Raw genomic sequence first — 22095 nt, 5'->3', positions numbered from 1 at the left:
CTCCAGCCCCTACACCCCCTCCCTATCTCTGTAACCCCCCCCCCACCCCCTCCCTATCTTTGCTGTTTGCCGTCATTGTCTTCCTCATTCTCTCTGGCACTGGTTCTGAGAATCAAAATGTTCCTGCAAACTGCTACTTTCAAACAACTGTCCAAACCAGCCCAATCCCTGCCCGCCAGGGAGACCATGACAAACCGTTCCTCCTTGTGCTGACAACTTGTGATGAGATCCTGGCCGAGAAGGGTCCTGACAGAGCAAAAATGGGTGGGGTATACATACGGGTAGTTACTGATGGAGGAAGGTACGTGGAGGGAGGGAAGGTGGGGGGGGGAGGGCGCTGTTACGTCAGTGGGTGTAGGGGGTAAAGCAGAACAGGTGAACAGGGTGTGGACGGTGTGGGTGTAGACGGTAAAGCAGAACAGGTGAACAGGGTGTGGAGGGTGTGGGTGTAGGGGGTAAAGCAGAACAGGAGAACAGGGTGTGGGTGTAGAGGGTAAAGCAGAACAGGAGAACAGGGTGTGGAGGGTGTGGGTGTAGGGGGTAAAGCAGAACAGGTGAACAGGGTGTGGGTGTAGAGGGTAAAGCAGAACAGGTGAACAGGGTGTGGAGGGTGTGGGTGTAGGGGGTAAAGCAGAACAGGTGAGCAGGGTGTGGAGGGTGTGGGTGTAGGGGGTAAAGCAGAACAGGTGAACAGGGTGTGGAGGGTGTGGGTGTGGAGGGTAAAGCAGAACAGGTGAACAGGGTGTGGAGGGTGTGGGTGTGGAGGGTAAAGCAGAACAGGTGAACAGGGTGTGGAGGGTGTGGGTGTAGGGGGTAAAGCTGAACAGGTGAACAGGGTGTGGAGGGTGTGGGTGTAGGGGGTAAAGCAGAACAGGTGAACAGGGTGTGGAGGGTGTGGGTGTAGGGGGTAAAGCAGAACAGGTGAACAGGGCGTGGAGGGTGTGGGTGTAGAAGGTAAAGCAGAACAGGGTGTGGAGGGTGTGGGTGTAGGGGGTAAAGCTGAACAGGTGAACAGGGTGTGGAGGGTGTGGGTGTAGGGGGTAAAGCAGAACAGGTGAACAGGGTGTGGAGGGTGTGGGTGTAGGGGGTAAAGCTGAACAGGTGAACAGGGTGTGGAGGGTGTGGGTGTAGGGGGTAAAGCTGAACAGGTGAACAGGGTGTGGAGGGTGTGGGTGTAGGGGGTAAAGCTGAACAGGTGAACAGGGTGTGGAGGGTGTGGGTGTAGGGGGTAAAGCTGAACAGGTGAACAGGGTGTGGAGGGTGTGGGTGTAGGGGGTAAAGCAGAACAGGCGAACAGGGTGTGGAGGGTGTGGGTGTAGGGGGTAAAGCAGAGCAGGTGAACAGGGTGTAGAGGGTGTGGATGCGTGGGGAGGGTAAATCCAAGGCCATAGTCAGTATTCGAGGGAGATGTCTCCTGATAGACCTTAAGGGATGGCAGTGGGAGTAGGAAGGTGGAAGGGAAGTAAAGAGTGCACTGAGTGAGAGCAGAACAGAAGCATAGATAGTAAAGATAGAGGGAAGAGGGAGCATGCAGTGTGTGGCGTGCAAGGCAGGAGGAACAGGTCAGACTGCGTAGGAGGGAGAGCAATCGAATGGGTCAGGAGAGGAGAGAAAGGGGGAGAGTGTTGGTGATTACCTCAAGGGCTGTTAAAAGTCAATTGGGGTTGGACAATCAATCCTGTACAGAGCTGAAGATGCTCTGATCACAATAATGCATTTAAACAAGTGAGTGAGAGCGTGTGTGAGGGTGTTAATGAGTGACAGAGTGAGTGAAAGTGTTAATGAGTGACGGAGTGAATGAGGGCGTGTGTGAGGGTGTTAATGGGGAGCGAGTGAGGGTGTTAATGGGGAGGGGGGAGGGTGTGTGTATGGGTGTTAATGGGGAGTGAGTGAGGGTGTTAATGGGGAGGGGGGAGGGTGTGTGTATGGGTGTTAATGGGGAGTGAGTGAGGGTGTAATGGAGAGTGAGTGAGGGTGTTAATGGGGAGGTGGTGAGGGTGTTAATGGGGAGTGAGTGAGGGTGTAACGGGGAGTGAGTGAAGGTGTAACGGGGAGTGAGTGAGGGTGTAACGGGGAGTGAGTGAGGGTGTTAATGGGGAGTGAGTGAGGGTGTAATGGAGAGTGAGTGAGGGTGTTAATGGGGAGGTGGTGAGGGTGTTAATGGGGAGGTGGTGAGGGTGTAACGGGGAGTGAGTGAAGGTGTAACGGGGAGTGAGTGAGGGTGTAACGGGGAGTGAGTGAGGGTGTAACGGGGAGTGAGTGAGGGTGTTAATGGGGAGTGTGTGAGGGTGTAACGGGGAGTGAGTGAGGGTGTTAATGGGGAGTGAGTGAGGGTGTAACGGGGAGTGAGTGAGGGTGTTAATGGGGAGTGAGTGAGGGTGTTAATGGGGAGTGTGTGAGGGTGTTAATGGGGAGGTGGTGAGGGTGTTAATGGGGAGTGAGTGAGGGTGTAACGGGGAGTGAGTGAGGGTGTAACGGGGAGTGAGTGAGGGTGTTAATGGGGAGTGAGTGAGGGTGTAATGGGGAGTGTGTGAGGGTGTTAATGGGGAGGGAGTGAGGGTGTTAATGGGGAGTGAGTGAGGGTGTTAATGAGGGAGGGTGTTAATGAGGGAGGGTGTTAATGAGGATGTTAATGAGGGAGGGTGTTAATGAGGATGTTAATGAGAATGTTAGTGAGGGAGGGTGTTAATGAGGGAGGGTGTTAGTGAGGGAGGGTGTTAATGAGGATGTTAATGAGGGAGGGTGTTAATGAGGATGTTAATGAGAATGTTAGTGAGGGAGGGTGTTAATGAGGGAGGGTGTTAATGAGGGAGGGTGTTAGTGAGGGAGGGTGTTAGTGAGGGAGGGTGTTAATGAGGATGTTAATGAGGGAGGGTGTTAATGAGAATGTTAATGAGGGAGGGTGTTAGTGAGGGAGGGTGTTAATGAGAATGTTAGTGAGGGAGGGTGTTAGTGAGGATGTTAATGAGGGAGGATGTTAATGAGGGAGGATGTTAATGAGGATGTTAATGAGGGAGGGTGTTAATGAGGGAGGGTGTTAATGAGAATGTTAATGAGGATGTTAATGAGGGAGGGTGTTAGTGAGGGAGGATGTTAATGAGGATGTTAATGAGGATGTTAGTGAGGGAGGATGTTAATGAGGATGTTAATGAGGATGTTAATGAGGGAGGGTGTTAATGAGAATGTTAATGAGGATGTTAATGAGGATGTTAATGAGGGAGGGTGTTAATGAGAATGTTAATGAGGATGTTAATGAGGGAGGGTGTTAGTGAGGGAGGATGTTAATGAGGATGTTAATGAGGGAGTCAGTGACTGACGGAAGGTCCCTCCTGATGCTCTGCCTCGTGCTGATACTGTGCCGCGCCGCGCGGCCACGAGGCTGTGGCGGTTTAGAACGTGAGGCGCGAGGCGCCGGTTTGAAAACGGAGCGTGCCCCGTGCAGCGGCAGCGGCGGCGGCTGAGAGACATCGGGGGGGTAGGTAAGGACACACACCCCGCCCCCAACCCCCAACCGCCCAGCCCCCTCCCCCATGTATAAACATTCATATATTCACAAGGTGACACCGGCTGTGGGCAGCGGCTAGCATCCACCGGGAAACGGAAAGGCCAGGGAGAGGTATGTCACTCACCATCTGGGGGGCGGGGCTGGATTGGGCCAGGCGGAGCTCACCGCCCCCTGGGGGCGGAGCTGATTCTTGTGATCGTCACCATAGCCCCGCCCCCAAAACCATGACTCGCAGCCCACCCCGCCCCTTCACCTCACACTGACCTCCAGGCCTGGCCCCACCCCTTCACCTCACACTGACCTCCAGGCCTGGCCCCACCCCTTCACCTCACACTGACCTCCAGGCCTAGCCCCACCCCTTCACCTCACACTGACCTCCAGCCTGGCCCCGCCCCTTCACCTCACACTGACCTCCAGGCCTGACTCCGCCCATTCACCTCACACTGACCTCCAGACTGGTCCCGCCCCTTCACCTCAACTGACCTCCAGGCCTGGCTCCGCCCCTTCACCTCACACTGACCTCCAGCCTGGTCCCGCCCCTTCACCTCAACTGACCTCCAGCCTGGTCCCGCCCCTTCACCTCAACTGACCTCCAACCCGGTCCCGCCCCTTCACCTCACACTGACCTCCAGCCCGGTCCTGCCCCTTCACCTCAACTGACCTCCAACCCGGTCCCGCCCCTTCACCTCACACTGACCTCCAGGCCTGGCTCCGCCCCTTCACCTCAACTGACCTCCAGCCTGGTCCCGCCCCTTCACCTCAACTGACCTCCAACCCGGTCCCGCCCCTTCACCTCACACTGACCTCCAGCCTGGCCCCACTCCTTCACCTCACACTGACCTCCAGGCCTAGCCCCACCCCTTCACCTCACACTGACCTCCAGCCTGGCCCCGCCCCTTCACCACACTGACCTCCAGGCCTGACTCCGCCCATTCACCTCACACTGACCTCCAGACTGGTCCCGCCCCTTCACCTCAACTGACCTCCAGGCCTGGCTCCGCCCCTTCACCTCACACTGACCTCCAGCCTGGTCCCGCCCCTTCACCTCAACTGACCTCCAGCCTGGTCCCGCCCCTTCACCTCAACTGACCTCCAACCCGGTCCCGCCCCTTCACCTCACACTGACCTCCAGCCTGGTCCTGCCCCTTCACCTCAACTGACCTCCAACCCGGTCCCGCCCCTTCACCTCACACTGACCTCCAGGCCTGGCTCCGCCCCTTCACCTCAACTGACCTCCAGCCTGGTCCCGCCCCTTCACCTCAACTGACCTCCAACCCGGTCCCGCCCCTTCACCTCACACTGACCTCCAGCCTGGCCCCACTCCTTCACCTCACACTGACCTCCAGCCTGGCCCCACCCCTTCACCTCACACTGACCTCCAGCCTGGTCCCGCCGCTTCACGTCACAACTGACTCCTGGACCTGGCCCTGCTCCTGCCCTGTACCTCACCTCACCTTGCCTGCCCTTTGTCTGCACCCTGCCCCTGGGATCCACCCATTCCCTCAGGGTTCCCTCCCCCAACCCCAGAAATCAGAGAATACCTTCTGAGAAATCAGAGAGACGGTGATATGGGTTGGAGAGTGAGTTTCACACATCTGGGAGAGATGGTATCAGAGGTAACAGATAGGATGTGGATGCTGAGAGGTCAAGGATAAGGTGTCATAGGTTAGAGATTGGATACTATGTATCAGAGAGGGGGTGTGGGAGGTGAGAGGTCAGGGATAGGATTTCGGAGGGTCAGGGATGGGGTGTTGGAAGTGAGAGGCCAGGGAGAGGATGTTGGAGTGTCAGGGAGAGGGCGTGGGAGGTGAGAGGTCAGGGACAGGATGTTGGAGGGTCAGGGAGGGGTTGTGGGAGGTGAGAGGTCAGGGATAGGTGCCTGGGAAGTGGTGCATATGGAGTGGGCTTGGGTGGAATTTGTCAGCAAACAGGATGGTGGTGGGGATAGTATACTGGCCGGGCAGGTATGAGCCAATGCATGGGGCTTGGATCAGAGTCAGAGTCATGGAGTCGTGCAGCATAAACGGACCCTTCACGCCAAGCTGTGTGTGCTGACCAGCTTTGTCAAACCACACTCGTCCCATTTGCCTACACGTGGCCCATTACCCTCTAAACCTTTGCCATTTACATACCTGTCCAAACTACCACTTCCTCTGGAAATTTATTCCATGTATGCCCCACCCTGTGTGTGAAAAACTTTAAAATCTTTCTCTTCTCAGCTTAAACTTATGCTCTCTAGTTTTGAACTTTCCTACCCTCGGGGAAAAATACCTTGGCTGTTCACCTTAACTATGCCTCACAATTTTATAAACCTTGTTAAGCTCACTCCTCAACCTCTTACACAGCAGGGAAAAAAAAATCCCAGCCTATCCAGCTGTCTCCATAAGTCAAACCCTCCAGACTTGGTAACATCCTTGTAAATTTCTTTCTGTAGCCTTTCCAATTGAATAAAATCCTTCCAAACGCAGGGCAACAAGAACTGTACACAGCAATCCACAACTGGAACACTGCCAACCCCACTGGTCAGATTTGTCGTTGTTAAAGGGAATGGAAAGGAGTTGGCCCATGGGTAATTAGGTAGCTGGTAGATAAAAGCACTCAGTTGTGTAGAAGAGCACTTCAGGATATGAAGGGAATAAAGTGTTGGTCGGACCACTTTGTCTTTGATAGGGAGGGGTGTAGGTGCTGGAGGGAGTTACAGAGATAGGAAAGGACTGGAGGGGGTTACAGAGCCAGGGAGGGAGTGTAGGGTCCGGACGGGGTTACAGAGACAGGGAGGGGTGTAGGGGGGCGGAGGAGGTTATAGAGATAGGGAGGGGGCTGGAGGGGGTTACAGAGATAGAGAGGGGGTGTAGGGGGCCGGAGGGGGTTACAGAGACAGGGAGGAGGCTGGAGGAAGTGGCAGAGTTCAGTGATTGTCAGCACTGTATCACAGCACAGGTGTGAAGTGTGCTGTGGGAACCTCAGGAAGCATTGCTTCTTCACCTGAATGTCAGGGACACATCCCTGCTTCGGATCTCCTCTGGTGCCTCAGCTATTATGAAAGGTAATGTCTGCTGACTCTCAGTGTCAGGGCTACTCATACACAGACATCCGAGACTGCACATGCAACATGAGAGTAGTGAATGTCCTGTGGAACTGCTTGTCCCATTGAAATGTGCCTTGATACCAAAGTACAAAGGGATCTGGGAGCGCTAGTCGAGGATTCTCTAAAGGTAAACATGCAGGTTGACTCCGTGATTAAGAAAGTGAATGCAATGTTGTCATTTATCTCAAGAGGGTTGGAATATAAAAGCACCGTTGTGCTACTGAGACTTTATAAAGCTCTGGTTAGGCCCCATTTGGAGTACTGTGTCCAATTTTGGTCCCCACACCTCAGGAAGGACATACTGGCACTGGAACATGTCCAGTGGAGATTCACACGGATGATCCCTGGAATGGTTGGTCTAACATACGAGGAACGGCTGAGGATCCTGGGATTGTATTCAATTTAGAAGATTGAGGGGAGACTTAATAGAAACTTACAAGATAATACATGGCTTGGAAAGGGTGGACACTAGGAAATTGTTTCTGTTAGGCGAGGAGACTAGGATCCGTGGACACAGCCTTAGAATGAGAGGGGGTCAATTAAGAACAGAAATGCGGAGACATTTCTTCAGCCAGAGAGTGGTGGGCCTGTGGAATTCATTGCCACAGAGTGCAGTGGAGGCAGGGACGCTAAATGTCTTCAAGGCAGAGATTGATAGATTCTTGATGTCACAAGGAATTAAGGGCAACGGGGAGAATGCTGGTAAGTGGAGTTGAAATGCCCTTCAGCCATGATTGAATGGCGGAGTGGACTCGATGGGCCGAATGGCCTTACTTCCACTCCTATGTCTTATGGTCTTATGGTACTGAAAAGGTTGGGATCTGCTGATTGAGCTGACCTTGGTAACGTCCTTCTCTGCTGCCTGAGTACCAGGCAATGATGTACGTTGTCTAACTCGGTGTGCTTGTCCCAACAGGTGATGTCATCTGTACTTGATGCATGCTCTCCTTCCAATTTACTGCGAAATGATCGACGGCGCATGAGACATTTTGGTGTAAGCCACTTCTCTCCCTGTTTGTGTTTCATATGTTTACAGCTTTTAGTGTACAATCCTGGAGTCAGTCTCCACTGATCTGACGACAGGCAAACCCAAGGAACTGAGCTCTCACTCAAAGGACTGAAGTCCCAGAATCCAGGCCGGCATTCCTGATGTCAGTACCAAATGGAGCATTGTCATAATTCTAAGAGGCTTTAACAAAGTCAATGCTCAGAATCTCTTTCCCGCTTACTCCCCAAACACCACCTGGAGAGTTTGGGACAGGGTGACAGGGGTCACAGACTCATTGCCAAGGGGTCAGCCATTTTGGAGTGAGGTGAGGAGAAATGTCATCACACTGAGGGTTGTGAATCTCTGGAATTGTGAACCCCAGAGAGCTGTGGGTGCTCAGTCATTGAGTATATTCAAGATTGAGATTGGGGGATCATTGATCTTGCAGGGAGTCAAAGGATCTGGGCCCAGTGGACGTAGAAGATCGGTGATTGTCCTGAAGTAAAGTGAAGAGTCTCCAGGCGAAGCCCTACCTTTTCCTCATACAGAGTAATCGAGATGTACAGCACGGAAACAAACCCTTCAGTCCAACCCGTCCATGCTGACCAGATATCCCAACTAAACTAGTCCCATTTGCTAGCACTTGGCCCATATCCCTCCAAACCTCTCCTATTCATATGTCCCTCCAGATACCATCTTAAATGTTGTATTTCTACCAGGGTCCACCACTTCCTCTGGCAGCACATTCCATACCCGTACCACCCTCTGCATGAAAAGGTTGTCCCTCAGGTCCCTTTTATATCTTTCCCCTCTCACCCTAAACCTATGCCCTCTAGTTCTGCACTCCTCCACCTCAGAGGGAAAAACCTTGTCTGTTTATCCTATCCATGCCCCTCATGATTTTATAAAACTCTATAAGGTCACCCCTCAGCCTCCAGGGAAAACAGCCCCAGCCTATTCAGCCTCTCCCTGTAGCTCAGACACTCCAACCCTGGCAACATCCTTGTAAATCTTTTCTGAATCCTTTCAAGTTTCACAACATCTTTCCGATAGGAAGGAGACCAGAATTGCACACAATATTCCAACAGTGGCCTAACCAATGTCCTGTACAGCTGCAACATGACCTCCCAACTCCTGTACTCAATACTCTGACCAGTAAAGGAAAGCAAACCAAACGCCACCTTCACTATCCTATCTACCCGTGACTCTACTTTCAAGGAGCTATGAACCTTCACTCCATTGTTCAGCAACACTCCCTTGGACCTTACCATTAAGTGTATAAGTCCTGCTAAGATTTGTTTTCCCAGAATGCAGCACCTCGCACTTATCTGAATTAAACTCCATCTGCCACTCCTCAGCCCATTGGCCCATCTGATCAAGATACCATTGTATTGTGAGGTATCCTTCTTTGCTGTCCACTACACCTCCAATTTTGGTGTCATCTACAAACTTACTAACTGTACCTCTTTTATATAAATGATTTGATGTGAACAAATGACAAAAAGCAACTGATCCAGCACCAGATGGCACACTACTGGTCACAGGCCTCCAGTCTGAAAAGCAACCTTCTACCACCACCTCCTTCTGCCTTTGAGCCAGTTCTGCATCCAAATGGCTAGTTCTCCCTGTATTCTGTGAGATCTAACCTTGCTAGCCAGTCTACCATAAGGAACTTTGTCGAACGCCTTACTGAAGTCCATATAGATCACATCTACCGCTCTGCCCTCATTAATCCTCTTCGTTACTTCATCAAAAAACTCAATCACGTTAGTGAGACAGATTTCCCACGTACAAAGCCATCTTGGCTATTCCTAATCAGTCCTTGCCTTTCCAAATACATGTACATCCTGTCCCTCAGGATTCCTTCCAACAACTTGCCCAACACCGACGTCAGCTCACTGGTCTATAGTTCCCTGGCTTGTCCTTACTACCCTTCTTAAATAGTGGCACCACATGAGCCAACCTCCAGTCTACCAGCATCTAACCATCAATGATACAAATATCTCAGCAAGGGGCACAGCAATCACTTTCCTGGTTTCCCACAGAGTTTTCAGGCACACCTCATCAGGTCCTGGGGATTTATTCACTTTTATGTGTTATAAGACATCCAGCGCTTCCTCCTCTGTAATATGGGCATTTTATTAAGCTGTCACCATCTATTTCTCCACATTCTGTATCTTCTATGTCTTTCTCCACAGTAAATAGTGATGCAAAATACTCATTTCGTATCTCCCCACCTCCTGCAGCTCCACATGTAGGCTGTCTTGCTGATCTCTGAGGGGCCCTATTCTCTTTGTAGTTACCCTTTTGTGCTTGAATATATTTATATTTGGATTCTCCATAACACTACTTGCCAAGGCTATCTCATGTCCCCCTTTTTGTCCTCCTAATTTACCTCTTTAGTATACTCCTACTGTCCTCATACTCTTACAAACATTGATTCGATCGCTGCTGTCTGTGCCTGACATACTCTTCCTGACAAGTTCTGTCACAGAGAATGTCAAGTACACATATGATAATAGATCAGAACATTGATACCCAAGGAAAACTGCACTGTCAAAGCAGCAGTACTGAGGGAGTGCTGCAGTGTTCAAGGTTCAGCAATGGGGAGTGTTGGCATTGCATCCCATTGTTTAAAGGTGAGTTTGAGTGAACACTACACTGTCAAAGGTCAGTGCTGAAGGAGCGTCACATTATCAGAGGGTCAGTGCTGAAGGTCTGCCGCACTGTTGGAGGGTCAGCGCTGAGGGAGCGCCGCACTGTTGGAGGGTCAGCGCTGAGGGAGGGCCGCACTGTCGGAGGGTCAGTGCTGAGGGAGTGACCATTGTCACTGTCTTCATATTTTGCTCTGGCCATGCTTACCATCTGTTCCACTTGCTCTTTCCTTTTTGTCGTTAGCAAAAAAGAATTTCCAGCTCTTGTCAGTCCTGAGGAGCAAGTATTGAAGTGTTAACTCTGTTTCTCTCTTACAGGTCTTGTCAGACCTACTGAGATTCTCCAGTACTTCCTGTTTTTTGTTTCAAACAATTTAGCGTTTGTGGGAGTCTGCTCAGCACACATTTACTGTTCCTCCTCCCTGCATCACTATCAAGAAAATATGTCACTGTGGCACAACCAGGGTGCTTTGATGTGTTGACAGACCCAGCACAAATCGGTGCTGAACAAACTCAAAGGAATATTTCTTTCAAACTTCAGTTGTATAAATCTTCTTGATCAGCTGGTTTTTTTTGAGAAATGAGAAGATTATGTCATAGAACATAGATCAGTATAGGCCCTTCGGTCCTCGATGTTGTGCCAGTGTTTTATCTGACTCTAACCTACATTGTACTATCTTCCATGTGCCTATCCAAGAGTCGTTTGAATGTCCCTAATGTATCGGACTCTGTTACGACTGCCAGCAATGCATTCCATGCATCCACCACTCTCTGTTTAAAGAACCTACCTCTGACATCTCCACTAAATGTTCCTCCAATTACCTTCAAATTGTGCCCCCTCATGATAGACATTTCCCCCATGGGAAAAAGTCTCTGGCTATCCATTCCATTTATTCCGCTCATCATTTTGTACACCTCTATCAAGTCACCTCTCCTCCTCCTTCGTTCCAATGAGAAAAGCCCTAGCTCCCTCAATCTTTCTTCACAAGACATGCCATCGAGTCCAGGCAGCATCATGGTAAATCTCTAAAGCATTTTTCCTATAATGAGGTGACCAGAACTGAACACAATATTCCAAGTGTGGTCTAACCAGGGCTCTATCGAGCTGCAGCATAATCTCACAGCTTTTAAGCTCAATCCCCCTGCTAATGAAAGCCAACACAATGAAAGAGGTGGCACAGTGGCTCAGTGAATAGCACTGCTGCCTCTCAGCGCCAAGACCTGGGTTCAGTTCCAGCCTCTGGCAACTGTCTGTGTGGAGTTTGCACATTCTCCCCTTGTGTGCATGGGTTTTGCTCTGGGTGTTCCAGTTTCCTTCTATGTTCCAAAGATGTGTAGGTTAGGGTGAATTGGCCATGCAAAATTGTCCATAGTGTTCAGGGGTGTATAGGTTAGTCAGGGTAAATATTGGTTCGAAGGAATGGGTCTAGGTGGGTTACTCTTCGGAGGATCGGTGTGGACTGGTTGAGCCAAAGGGCCTGTTTCCACACTGTAGGGAATCTATACGCCTTCTTAACAACCCTATCAACTTAGGTAACAACTTTGAGGGATCTATGGATATGGGCCCCAAAGTCCCCCTGTTCCTCCACACTGCCAAGAATCCTGCCTTTAACCCTGTAATCTGCATTCAGATTCAATCTTCCAAAGTGAATGACTTCACACTTTTCCAAGTTGAACTCCATCTGCCACTTATCAGCCCATTTCTGCATCCTGTCAATGTCCTGTTGGAATCTACAACAGCCTTCCACACTATTCACAACTCCACCAACCTTCGGGTCATTGGTAAACTTACTAACCCACCCTTCCACTTCCTCATCCAAGCCATTTATAAAAATCAAAAAGGGCAGAGGTCCCAGAACTGATCCTTGCAGACCACCACTGCTCGCAGATCTCCAGGCTGAATACTTTCCATCTACTATCACCCTCTGTTTTTTATGGGCCAGCTAATTCTGTGTCCAGACAACTGGATTTCCCTGTACCCCATGCCTCCTTATTTTCTGAATGAGCCTATCATGGGGAACCTTATCAAACACCTTGCTAAAACAGCACATCCACTGCTCTGCCTCCATCGATGTGTTTTGTCACGCCCTCAGAGAATTCAATAAGGTTTGTGAGGCATGACCTGCCCCTCACAAAGCCATGCTGATGATCTCTAATCAAACTATGGTTTTCCAAGTAATCATAAATCCTGTTTCTCAAAATCCTTGCCAGTACTTCAGTCTTTCAAGATCAATTTGTCGTTTAACTCGTTGCTTCTCTGGTCTAACTGCCTCTCTGCCTCATCTGCAGGTCGTACAGGTCATGGTGGGAATAATTAACTTGACGTTTGGCGTCCCGTTATACTTTGCGGCCCCTTTTGTCATTGCCATTCGGCTGTGGGTCCCTTGGTGGCCAGGAATTCTGGTTTGTTAACTTTCTCAGTTTCATAGGCACAATAGATTGCTGAATATTCTTGTTCACTTCCTCTCAGTAAGCTATGAAGAGCATCATTTTGCACTTATTATATCCTTACCACATGCACACCTGCCTTTCTCAGGATTGTTCGTTGATGCAAAATCTGAGCCCCCCCCATCCCACTCAACCACTGGAACAATCACTGTGTTACATTTTGAATGTGTTAGTAGCTGTGATTTATTAAAATGTTTTTAGTCATTAAGAATACAATTCAGGATGACATTTTGCAATATAACGTTCCAGTGCGATCTCGTATCTCACTTTGCGTCCAATTTGCAGTAAACACCCTAGTGCCGTAATGTGGAGAGATCTGAGTGAGATGCTCAAGATCATGAGGGGTCTGAACAAAGTCAAGGCGGAGGAATTGTTCCCGTTGGTTGAAAAGAATATGTGGTGGTCTCAGTGAAACGTATCAAAATTCTTGGAGAGTTTGACAGAGACAACATCAAGAGGCCTTTAGCCCGCTTCCCGCCCTCGGCTGGCGAACTTAGAGATCATTGCAGTCTGGGGAAGAGGAGTCAGTTGGTTTGGACTGAGATGAGCATTGCTGACTTCCCCCTCTGCAAGAGCATTTTCTGTCCAGTGACTCCAACTGGCAATAATGGGCTCAGCAAATCTCCCCAAACAGCACATGGTCCAGGAGTTGCTGCATTAAAAATTTACCATGGAAGGGTTTAATTTGCTCACATTCCATTTTCCCTCATTTAGGGGAAATGTCCAAATTATTAGTCCCGTCCTTCTAAGTTGCTGGTAAAGCAATCTAACCAGCTTGTTACCAAGCAGTAGTGACTATCTTCCCAAAGTGGATTGTGTGTGAAATTGGATGGAGTGAAATCTGTCAATTGGCCAACAGCGTCTGACCGTCTCTTTGTTGCTTTGTCCCTGTTACAGTTTGTGATTTCAGGAGCACTGACAATGCTCAATGTCGACTCACCAGAACCACGTGTGGTAAGTACAGTAGCAAGCACCAGCATGAGGCACCAAGTGGGCCCTCTGTTAAACCGCAGCTCTGTGGGTCAGTGTATAGTATTCAGCCTCTCAAGGCCAGCACAGCTTAAGTTTAAACCCCCTTCGAATGGCACCATTAGGTGTCAGTATTAATGGTGACGTTCATTATGGGAGCGTATTGCAGGAGCGCTTGAATGTCAGAGATCCGGAACTGAGGCGACACTGCACAGTCGGAGGATCATTACTGAGGGAGTTCTGACTGCTGGAAGGTCATTACTGGGGGAGGGATGTACTGTTAGAGGAGTCACTCCTGAGGGAGGGCCACACTGTTGGAGGGTCAGTGCTGAGGGAGGGCCACACTGTCAGAGGGTCAGTGCTGAGGGAGTGCTGCACTTGTCGGAGGATCAGTGCTGAGGGAGGGCCGCACTGTCGGAGGGTCAGTGCTGAGGGAGTGCCGCACTGTCGGAGGATCAGTGCTGAGGGAGGGCCGCACTGTCGGAGGATCAGTGCTGAGGGAGGGCTGCACTGTCGGAGGGTCAGTGCTGAGGGAGGGCCGCACTGTCGGAGGGTCAGTGCTGAGGGAGTGCCGCACTGTCGGAGGATCAGTGCTGAGGGAGGGCCGCACTGTCGGAGGATCAGTGCTGAGGGAGGGCTGCACTGTCGGAGGGTCAGTGCTGAGGGAATGCTGCGCTGTCTTGAAGGTTGATGCTAAAGTGTATTCTCATAGCTTTCAAAATGGTTTGCTCTCCATGGAACAAAACTGCATCCTGAAAAAGACTCGTCGGATCAGATTTCCTTTTGCTCATTTCTTGCAAGGAAGACTGCAGAAATGATTGCAGTCAGGCCCTCCCATTGGTGATGAGGTGGCAGGTCACTGCATAAGGCTAACCTTCTGGGAGGCTGGACTACCCACATGCCATGGACCTAATGAACCCAGTAACTGGTGAAGGTGGTCCACCTTGCAAGCTGGTCCCCAACCCCTGCAACCTCCTAAGAACGGTGCATTCCTGCACTTGCTGCTTCTTGAACATCCCGTTTTTCAATTACTGTACCTTCACCTGCCTGCTGTCCCTCAACTCTGGATTTCCCTCCCTCAATCGCTTTATCTCCTTCTCCTACTTGGATTTCACTCTTTGATCAGATTTTTTTGTCGCTTGTTGAAATATCACCTTCAGTAGTTCAGGGTCAAGTTTGTGTCTGATGTACCCTTCTGTGAACCACCCCTTTGCAAAGCAAAAGGAGCTGTATGAAGACCAGTTGTTTTGATTGCGTTAAAGGGGCTAAGAACATCTGGATAGCTGGGTAGTCTTTGCTGTGTTGTAAGCTGCAGTCATGTGGATATTTTGTTTCTATACTTGCTGATGTAAAATCTATGTGAGAGTGGCCAGATTCTCATCCTTCACCTGTGCCTTTGTTGATTTACAGAAAAAGTTAGCGATGATCTTTAATTTCATCAGTGCGGTTGCAGCAGCCCTTGGAGCTGTGGTGTACATCCTGTCAACCATGATATCTCGATACTACTTATGGGTAAGGGCTGCCTTTGCTTCAGATCTTGCACCACTTGTTGGTGTGTGTGTGTGTGCGCGCGCCCCCTAGCACCATTCTCGGCTTCTTCTTACCCTTGTGGCAACATTTCCCACACATGCACAAGCATGATACTGTGGAACCTTCCCTGCATATCCCTTTCAGAATCTCCAACACGTTTGGAAGGACTGAGGAAGAGCAAGGAATTAACCCACCCAACGGGCTAATTTGCTCATGGGCAAACCCCAGCGCCAACCTGGGAGGCCGATGCCATCTGTCTAGATTGCTGAGGTAGTGAGATTGCATCAAAAGGGGCCGAATGGCCTACCCTCTCTGTTTCAGCAATCCCCCGCTCCCTCCCACCCACCCACAAGCTCCGTGGGGGTCATTTAGCTCAGTTGGCTGGATGGCTGATTTGTGACGCAGTGTGATGCCAACAGCATGGGTTCAACTCCCATCAGCCGAGGCTGAGCTTTCCATGAAGGACTCTCCTCGCCTGAGGAATGGTGGCCCTCGGCTTACATCATCACCAATCATCTCTCACTCTCTCTCTTTTTCTCTCTCTCTGAGGAGAGAGCAGCCCTACGGTCTGGTAAGACTATGGCGACTTGACTTGACAAGCCCCATGGCATCACCAGGTTCTGCTAGTATTCACAGGGTGGTGGTTTCTTAAAAATAACTTCCTATTTTCTGTCGTAACTTAATCTGATTTCCATTGTGTATCTCTAGCTAAAACAGAAAGTGGATTGCTGTCAGTAGCTTGTGACTGACCAATGTTGTTTTATCTTTCCTTACCCCTCCACAGCGATCACCTATGCTGATATTGGTTTTGCTTTTCATGTATTGTGTGGTGGAGCTGATAATAGCTCTTCTAGTTGGCATCATCCTCTGTAAAAACGTAAGTAATGGATGCGACTCGGCCACTTGAGCAAGAAAGCTGCACTGCAGCAATATGGAAGGACAGGTCAACCTTGGAGGGAGAGCGGTTTCGCTTCCTCCCTGCACTCGGAGGGTTCGATTACAAGGAGAGATCACACAACTTAGGGTTACATTAGGATTGAGAACTTTAAGGCATGTTTTGATTTAAGTTTAAAAGACATTACGGTGAGCAGAGAGAGAAATTATTTCCACTGGTTTTGGCTGATGGTTGGTGGTGGGGGAGGGGAGGCGAGGTACTGCCTATTGGAGCTGTAGCTGTCAGAAACGAAATGAGGAAAGCCTTCAACACTCAGGGACAAAGAGGTTGGGAAATTCCTCTTCCCCAAATGGCCATCAGTGCCGGAGCAATTGTTAATTTTAAATCTGTGAGTGTTAACTTTCCCCATCATTCTTTAAAGTTAAGGAATGTGGGGTAAAATCACGGATCAGCCAGGGTCTTGCCAGGCAGGGGCCGAATGGCCTCCTCCAGTTCCTGTATCCAGTGACAGGTCTCTCAGACGTACACAGATTGCAGTGGAAGTTTTGTCACCAGATGGAGCTGACAGAGGTGAATGTGGTTGACAGGAGTTGCACAGACCAATCACCGGGAGGGGTTGTGTGTCACTAATCCAGCACTGTCCATGACATCTGGGAGTGCTGTTTTTAGAAAGGACCTTCCCTCCCTCTCTCAGGAGGCCATGAAAGATTCCATTGCACTATTAGAAGAACAGCAAATGGGATTTGGCCCATTATTCGGGGCCCAGTCTTTTCTCTCAGCACTAAACTGGGGCAGCACGGTGTCTCAGTGGTTAGCGCTGCTGCCTCACGGCACCAGGCAGCTGGGTTCGGTTTCACCCTCGGGCGACTGCCTGTGTGGAGTTTGCACATTCTCCCTGTGTCTGCGTGGGTTTCCTCCAGGTGCTCCGGTTTCCTCCCACAGTCCAAAGATGTGCACATTAGGTGAATTGGCCACGCTAAATTGCCCCGTAGGGTCCAAGGATGTGCAGGTTAGGTAGATTAGCCATGGGAAATGCAGGGTTACAGGGATAGGGGGGTGGAGGAGATGAGTCTGGGTGAAATGCTCTTCCGAGAGTCAGTGTGGACTGGTTTGACCAAATGGCCTGTTTCCACACCAGTGATTCTGAGTAAACACAGACTGTTCAGTCATTATTTGCTGCTAGTTTCTTCACATTGCAACATTTCATAGCGCTCGTCATTGACTGTAACAGAACCCAGCAGTGCCTGGAGCTTGTGAAATGTGGTGTCTGAGAGGAAGTTATTTCCTTCCTCATGGGTCAGTGGTACAGTTCTGGATGGTAGGTGACAACAGACATTGAAATGCAATAAGACTTAGTCCAACTTGTTTTTTTTAACAGTTATCTGATGAAAGAGTATACGATGGGTTTAGGGTTAGTGTGGAAATCTTTTTGATTTTCTTAGGGCAAAGGGTAGCTGCATCCATTGGATGTAAAGTCTGCAACGTGTGGTTATCCAGAACTGCAGGTAATTCATTTCAAAAGCCAGTTCCGATGAGCAGGCCACTGGTTGGGCAATTTGCTGTACATTTAATGGATGCCGAGGAACAGGAGCAAGTAGGATGCACCAAATTGTACTTATTCATGTTGCCAGTTTGCAATTCCGAGAGGGCGCCCTTATCCTGTGGGGAGAAGACTGGATTGACAGAGGACTTTAAGATTATGAAAGGATTCTGTATGTTCTGTGACCACATATCGCCCCAGCCCTCCGATTGACAACCAGGCCATTCGGCCCAGCTGCTCCCTGCTGGTGCTTGTACACAGATTCTTCTCCTCTTCAACTCACCCCCACCATCATGTCCCTCTGTTCCTTTCTCCCTTTACCCAACCTTTCCCTTAAACAAATTGACAATATTCTCCTTGACCACCTTCTCTGGCAGCGTATTCCACATTCTGCCCACTTTTCTCCTGAATTCCCAACTGGATTTATTAGTGACTGTCTTATATGCATGGTCTCCTTGTTCTGGTCTCTCACTCATGAGAGGAAATGGCTTCTCTGTGTCTACTCAGAGCAGCTGGGCTGAATGGCCTGGTTGTGAATCAGAGGGCTGGGGCGATGTGTGGTCACAGAACTGACAGAGTCACACTGATGATTGCTGATGGCCATGCTCATCATTGGACAGTATTGGAGTAAAGAGGAACTGGAGTGTATTACAGACACAATCCACATGACCTGTTTCTCCAAATTGTCACCTCACCCCAGGTCTGTGCAATTAAAACCTGGACAGGGCCACTTTTCCCAACTGAGTTTGAATCGTAGGCCTGTTGAACTATTGAGGTGCTCTGGCTGTTGTGTTTCTGGTGCTAATTTACAGCTTGTACTTTTTGAACAGTAATGAAGAGGCCTGAGGGACGGAGTGATGCTCAGAGCTTTGAGTTCCAGGCCCCAGGACAAATGCAGAGTTGCTTGCCTCGGGGTGGGAGCTGGACCTTAAACACCCAGGAGCCTCGCTATGGAGAAAAGCAATGTCCCTTTCAGACACCCAGAGCAGGGTTCAACAGAAAATAGCCTTCACTGCAAAAAGGGGTAACTGCCTGCAGTCCTGCTGAGTGAGCAGATACTCTGTATATATTTAAATATTAAAGTTACATGTATGGAGATATCACGATATGGCTAGTCTGTTTGGCAACTGTTTAATAAAGAGCAGACTTACTGATATATAATTATTAAAAGCACTAAGTGCGTGAAACCATCTTCTCTGTACTAAAGATCTGTTGAATTTATCCACATAGAATATATGGTACAGAAATAGTCCATTCTGCTCCAGACAAGCCTCCATCCCCCTTACTAACATATTCTCCCATTCCTTTCTCCCTCATGTGTTTATCCAATTTCTCCTTAAACACATCAACACTCTTCCCCTTGGTCATGCCATGTGAGAGCAAGTTCCACAATCTCCCACTTCTCTGAATTCTCAACTGGTTTTCTTTCTGAATGTCTAATATTGATAGCCCCCCCGTTCTGGTGTTGTCCGTAAGGGGAAATGGTTTCTCCGTGACTATCCTATCAAACCCCTTCATAAATTTAAAGACATTCAAATGAAAAAAGGCAATTTGTATACAGTGAGTGGTTAGCATCTAGAATGTACTGCCTGAGAGTGCAGGGTCAGTCAAGACTTTCAGAAGGGAATTGGATCATTATCTTTGGGGAAAGGTTACGTACTGGGTGAGGTGAGTAACTCTTACAGAGAGCTGGTACAGAGCTGACAAGCTGAATGGCCTCCTGGGCTGAAAGTGTACCATGATTCTATCAGGACAATCCTCAATTTTATCCTGGAGGGATATGGAGAACATGAATATTCAGGGCACGTCAAATGTGATATGGTGGCCAGAACCTGGCATGGTAACACCAAGCGTGCTCGAGTACTGCCAACTTGTAAGGAGATCTATGGATCCACCGAGTCCATGCTGCTTCTCGAGATCAGCTCTCGTTCCCCCTTCTGTCACTGTAGTTCTGAAAGTTTATTTCCTTCTGGTGACTGTTCTGTTTCCTTTTGACATAATTGACCGTTTCCAAATCTACCATATTGGTAGGCTGTGAGTTCCAGCTGATTGCCGTTCATCAGAAACGGCACTTAGGTCTTCAGAATAGGCTCACACACTCCCTCAAACTTGCTCTGCCATTCAATAAGATCATGGCTTATCTGACTAAAGCCTTAACTCCACCTTCCTGTCCGACCTCCTAACCCCGCACTCGTCAGTTGCTGCAACTGAGGTTTCAGGCCTGTGCTGCCTTTGTCTAGTGCTGCAGATCACAACATATACTTCTAAAAACATCTTTTACTCAGTTACTGTAATAGCCTATATACATATTCCATATTGACCTATATATGTTCCGTACTGATCTATCCGTTTCTGAATAAAAAGCAGCCACACAGGATTCTTTAATAATTGACAAGACTTATTTATTATAAAGCAAGACTTAACAAAGAAGCAAGCTAATTAACAGCATATGGAATATGACAGTATAAAATATATGATTCTAATTAAAACTCAAACACAAACAGTCCAGTTAAAGAAACTAAAGAATAAAGCTTTATCTGCTGAGATCAGCTCTACACATAAAAATACTTTGGCTAAATTGTTAATTTGTCAGAAGATAAAGGTAAAATGAATTTTCCAAATGACGTTTGGTCTCACGGCCTAACCCGTGTAGATGAGTGACATATGGTCATCACCGGCACCTTTCAGAAGCAGTTCATTCAGAAATCATCTGTTAGAATTCTTCCAGAAGCTGCTCAGAAAAATAGCTGCATGAATTTTCAGCACTGACACCGGATTCGCTGAAATATTGTCAAAACTGATGGAAGAGCAGTTGTTAAGCTCAGCACCAAATGAATTCCAACAGTGTCAAATAGCCACAGCCCCTGACAGCTATGAATGTGGCCACACGATCTCCAATAAACAAACCAAAGCAGTTTGCTTAAGATCTGTCACTTCCAGTAGGTGCCTTTAAAAAAATGTCCAAACTGTCCTTCTCGTGACCTTCTTAAAATATCACTGTTAATACCTTCTCAGTCTTTTAAGTGAACCAATTATTTTAATAACATTGCTCCAAAAAATAATATTAACAAAGGACATATCTTCATTTTCACATACTTTTAAAATATGTTTCTTTACAAAGTGTACAAAGAAAATTAAGACACATTTTCATTCAGCCTTTATATATAGTAAATGCAATCCTGCCCGATTATCATTTTGGTACTCAGATAATAAAAAAGAATTTGAAGTAGATTCATAGAGTTCTGCAGCATGGAGATAAGCCCTTTGGCCCAACTGGTCCATCATTGACCAAAATATCTGTCCACGCTAACTCCATTTCCCTGCATTTGGCCCATAACCTTCTAATCCTTTCCTATCCATGTATTTGGCCAAATGCCTTTTAAATGTTGTTAATATACCCGCCTCAACCACTTCTGCTGGTTTTGCTTATTGAATCATATGCGTATCACCCTCTATGTAAAAGAAGTTGCCCATTGGGTTCACTTTTACTCTTTCTCCTCTAACCTTAAACTGATGCCCTCTAGTCCGCAATCATAGGAAAAAGACGGAGTGCATTCACCCTATCCAGGCCTCTCATGATCTTATACACTTTGAGAAGATGCCACCTCAGTCTCCTATGCTCTAAAGAAAAATGTCTTAGCTTGTCCAACTTCTCCCTATACCTCAGACCATTGAGTCCTGGCAACATCCTTGTAAATTTCTCTTGCACTCTTTCCAATTTGGACAAATCATCAGCAATTGCATTGTTCTTCTCACAATGCAGATAATCTTTAAATGGAAGGGCTGTAATTCTATTGAAATGCTATGGCATTCTGGTTTTTGAATCATTCCACAGGCTAAGAGTTTGTGATCAGTATATACTGTATACATTTCTCCCTGTAGTCATGTTAGACATGCATTCCAAAACATTGAACAGCTAGCAGTAGTCCTAAACTTTCTTTTCCAAGCATACAGTATTTCTTTTGATCATTTTAGAAACATATCCCACTGGTTTCCCTATGCCAGCATTTTGTAATAAGATTATAGTACCCCCAAACCATTAGTGTCAATTGCTGCCTTTGTGCAGTCAACACTGGTTCACTCATCAAAATCGCCTTCAAACTCTTAGAAAAATGCTTGGCTTCCCTTGATCTCATTATCTTGGCTTTCATTTGTAGGAAATCAGCCAACAGAGCAACTAGGAGCATTGAGGTTAGGTGTTGTCTGTGTGGAGTTTGCACATTCTCCCCGTGTCAACGTGGGTTTTCTCTGGGTGCTCCGGTTTCCTCCCACAGTCCAAAGGTGCGCAGGCCAGGTGAATTGGCTGTGCAAAATTGTCCCATAGTGTTAGGTGCATTAGTCAGAGGGAAATGGGTCTGGGAGGGTTATTCTTCGGAGGGTCGGTGTGGACTGGTTGGGCCGAAGGGCCTGATTCCACACTATAGGGAATCTGACCTAATCTAATCTAATCAAAGTTGGTGTAGAAGCCACACTCCCCC

Source organism: Hemiscyllium ocellatum, chromosome 40, assembly GCF_020745735.1.
Source record: "Hemiscyllium ocellatum isolate sHemOce1 chromosome 40, sHemOce1.pat.X.cur, whole genome shotgun sequence".
Lineage (NCBI taxonomy): Eukaryota > Metazoa > Chordata > Chondrichthyes > Orectolobiformes > Hemiscylliidae > Hemiscyllium > Hemiscyllium ocellatum.
This window is presented reverse-complemented; position numbering follows the sequence as displayed.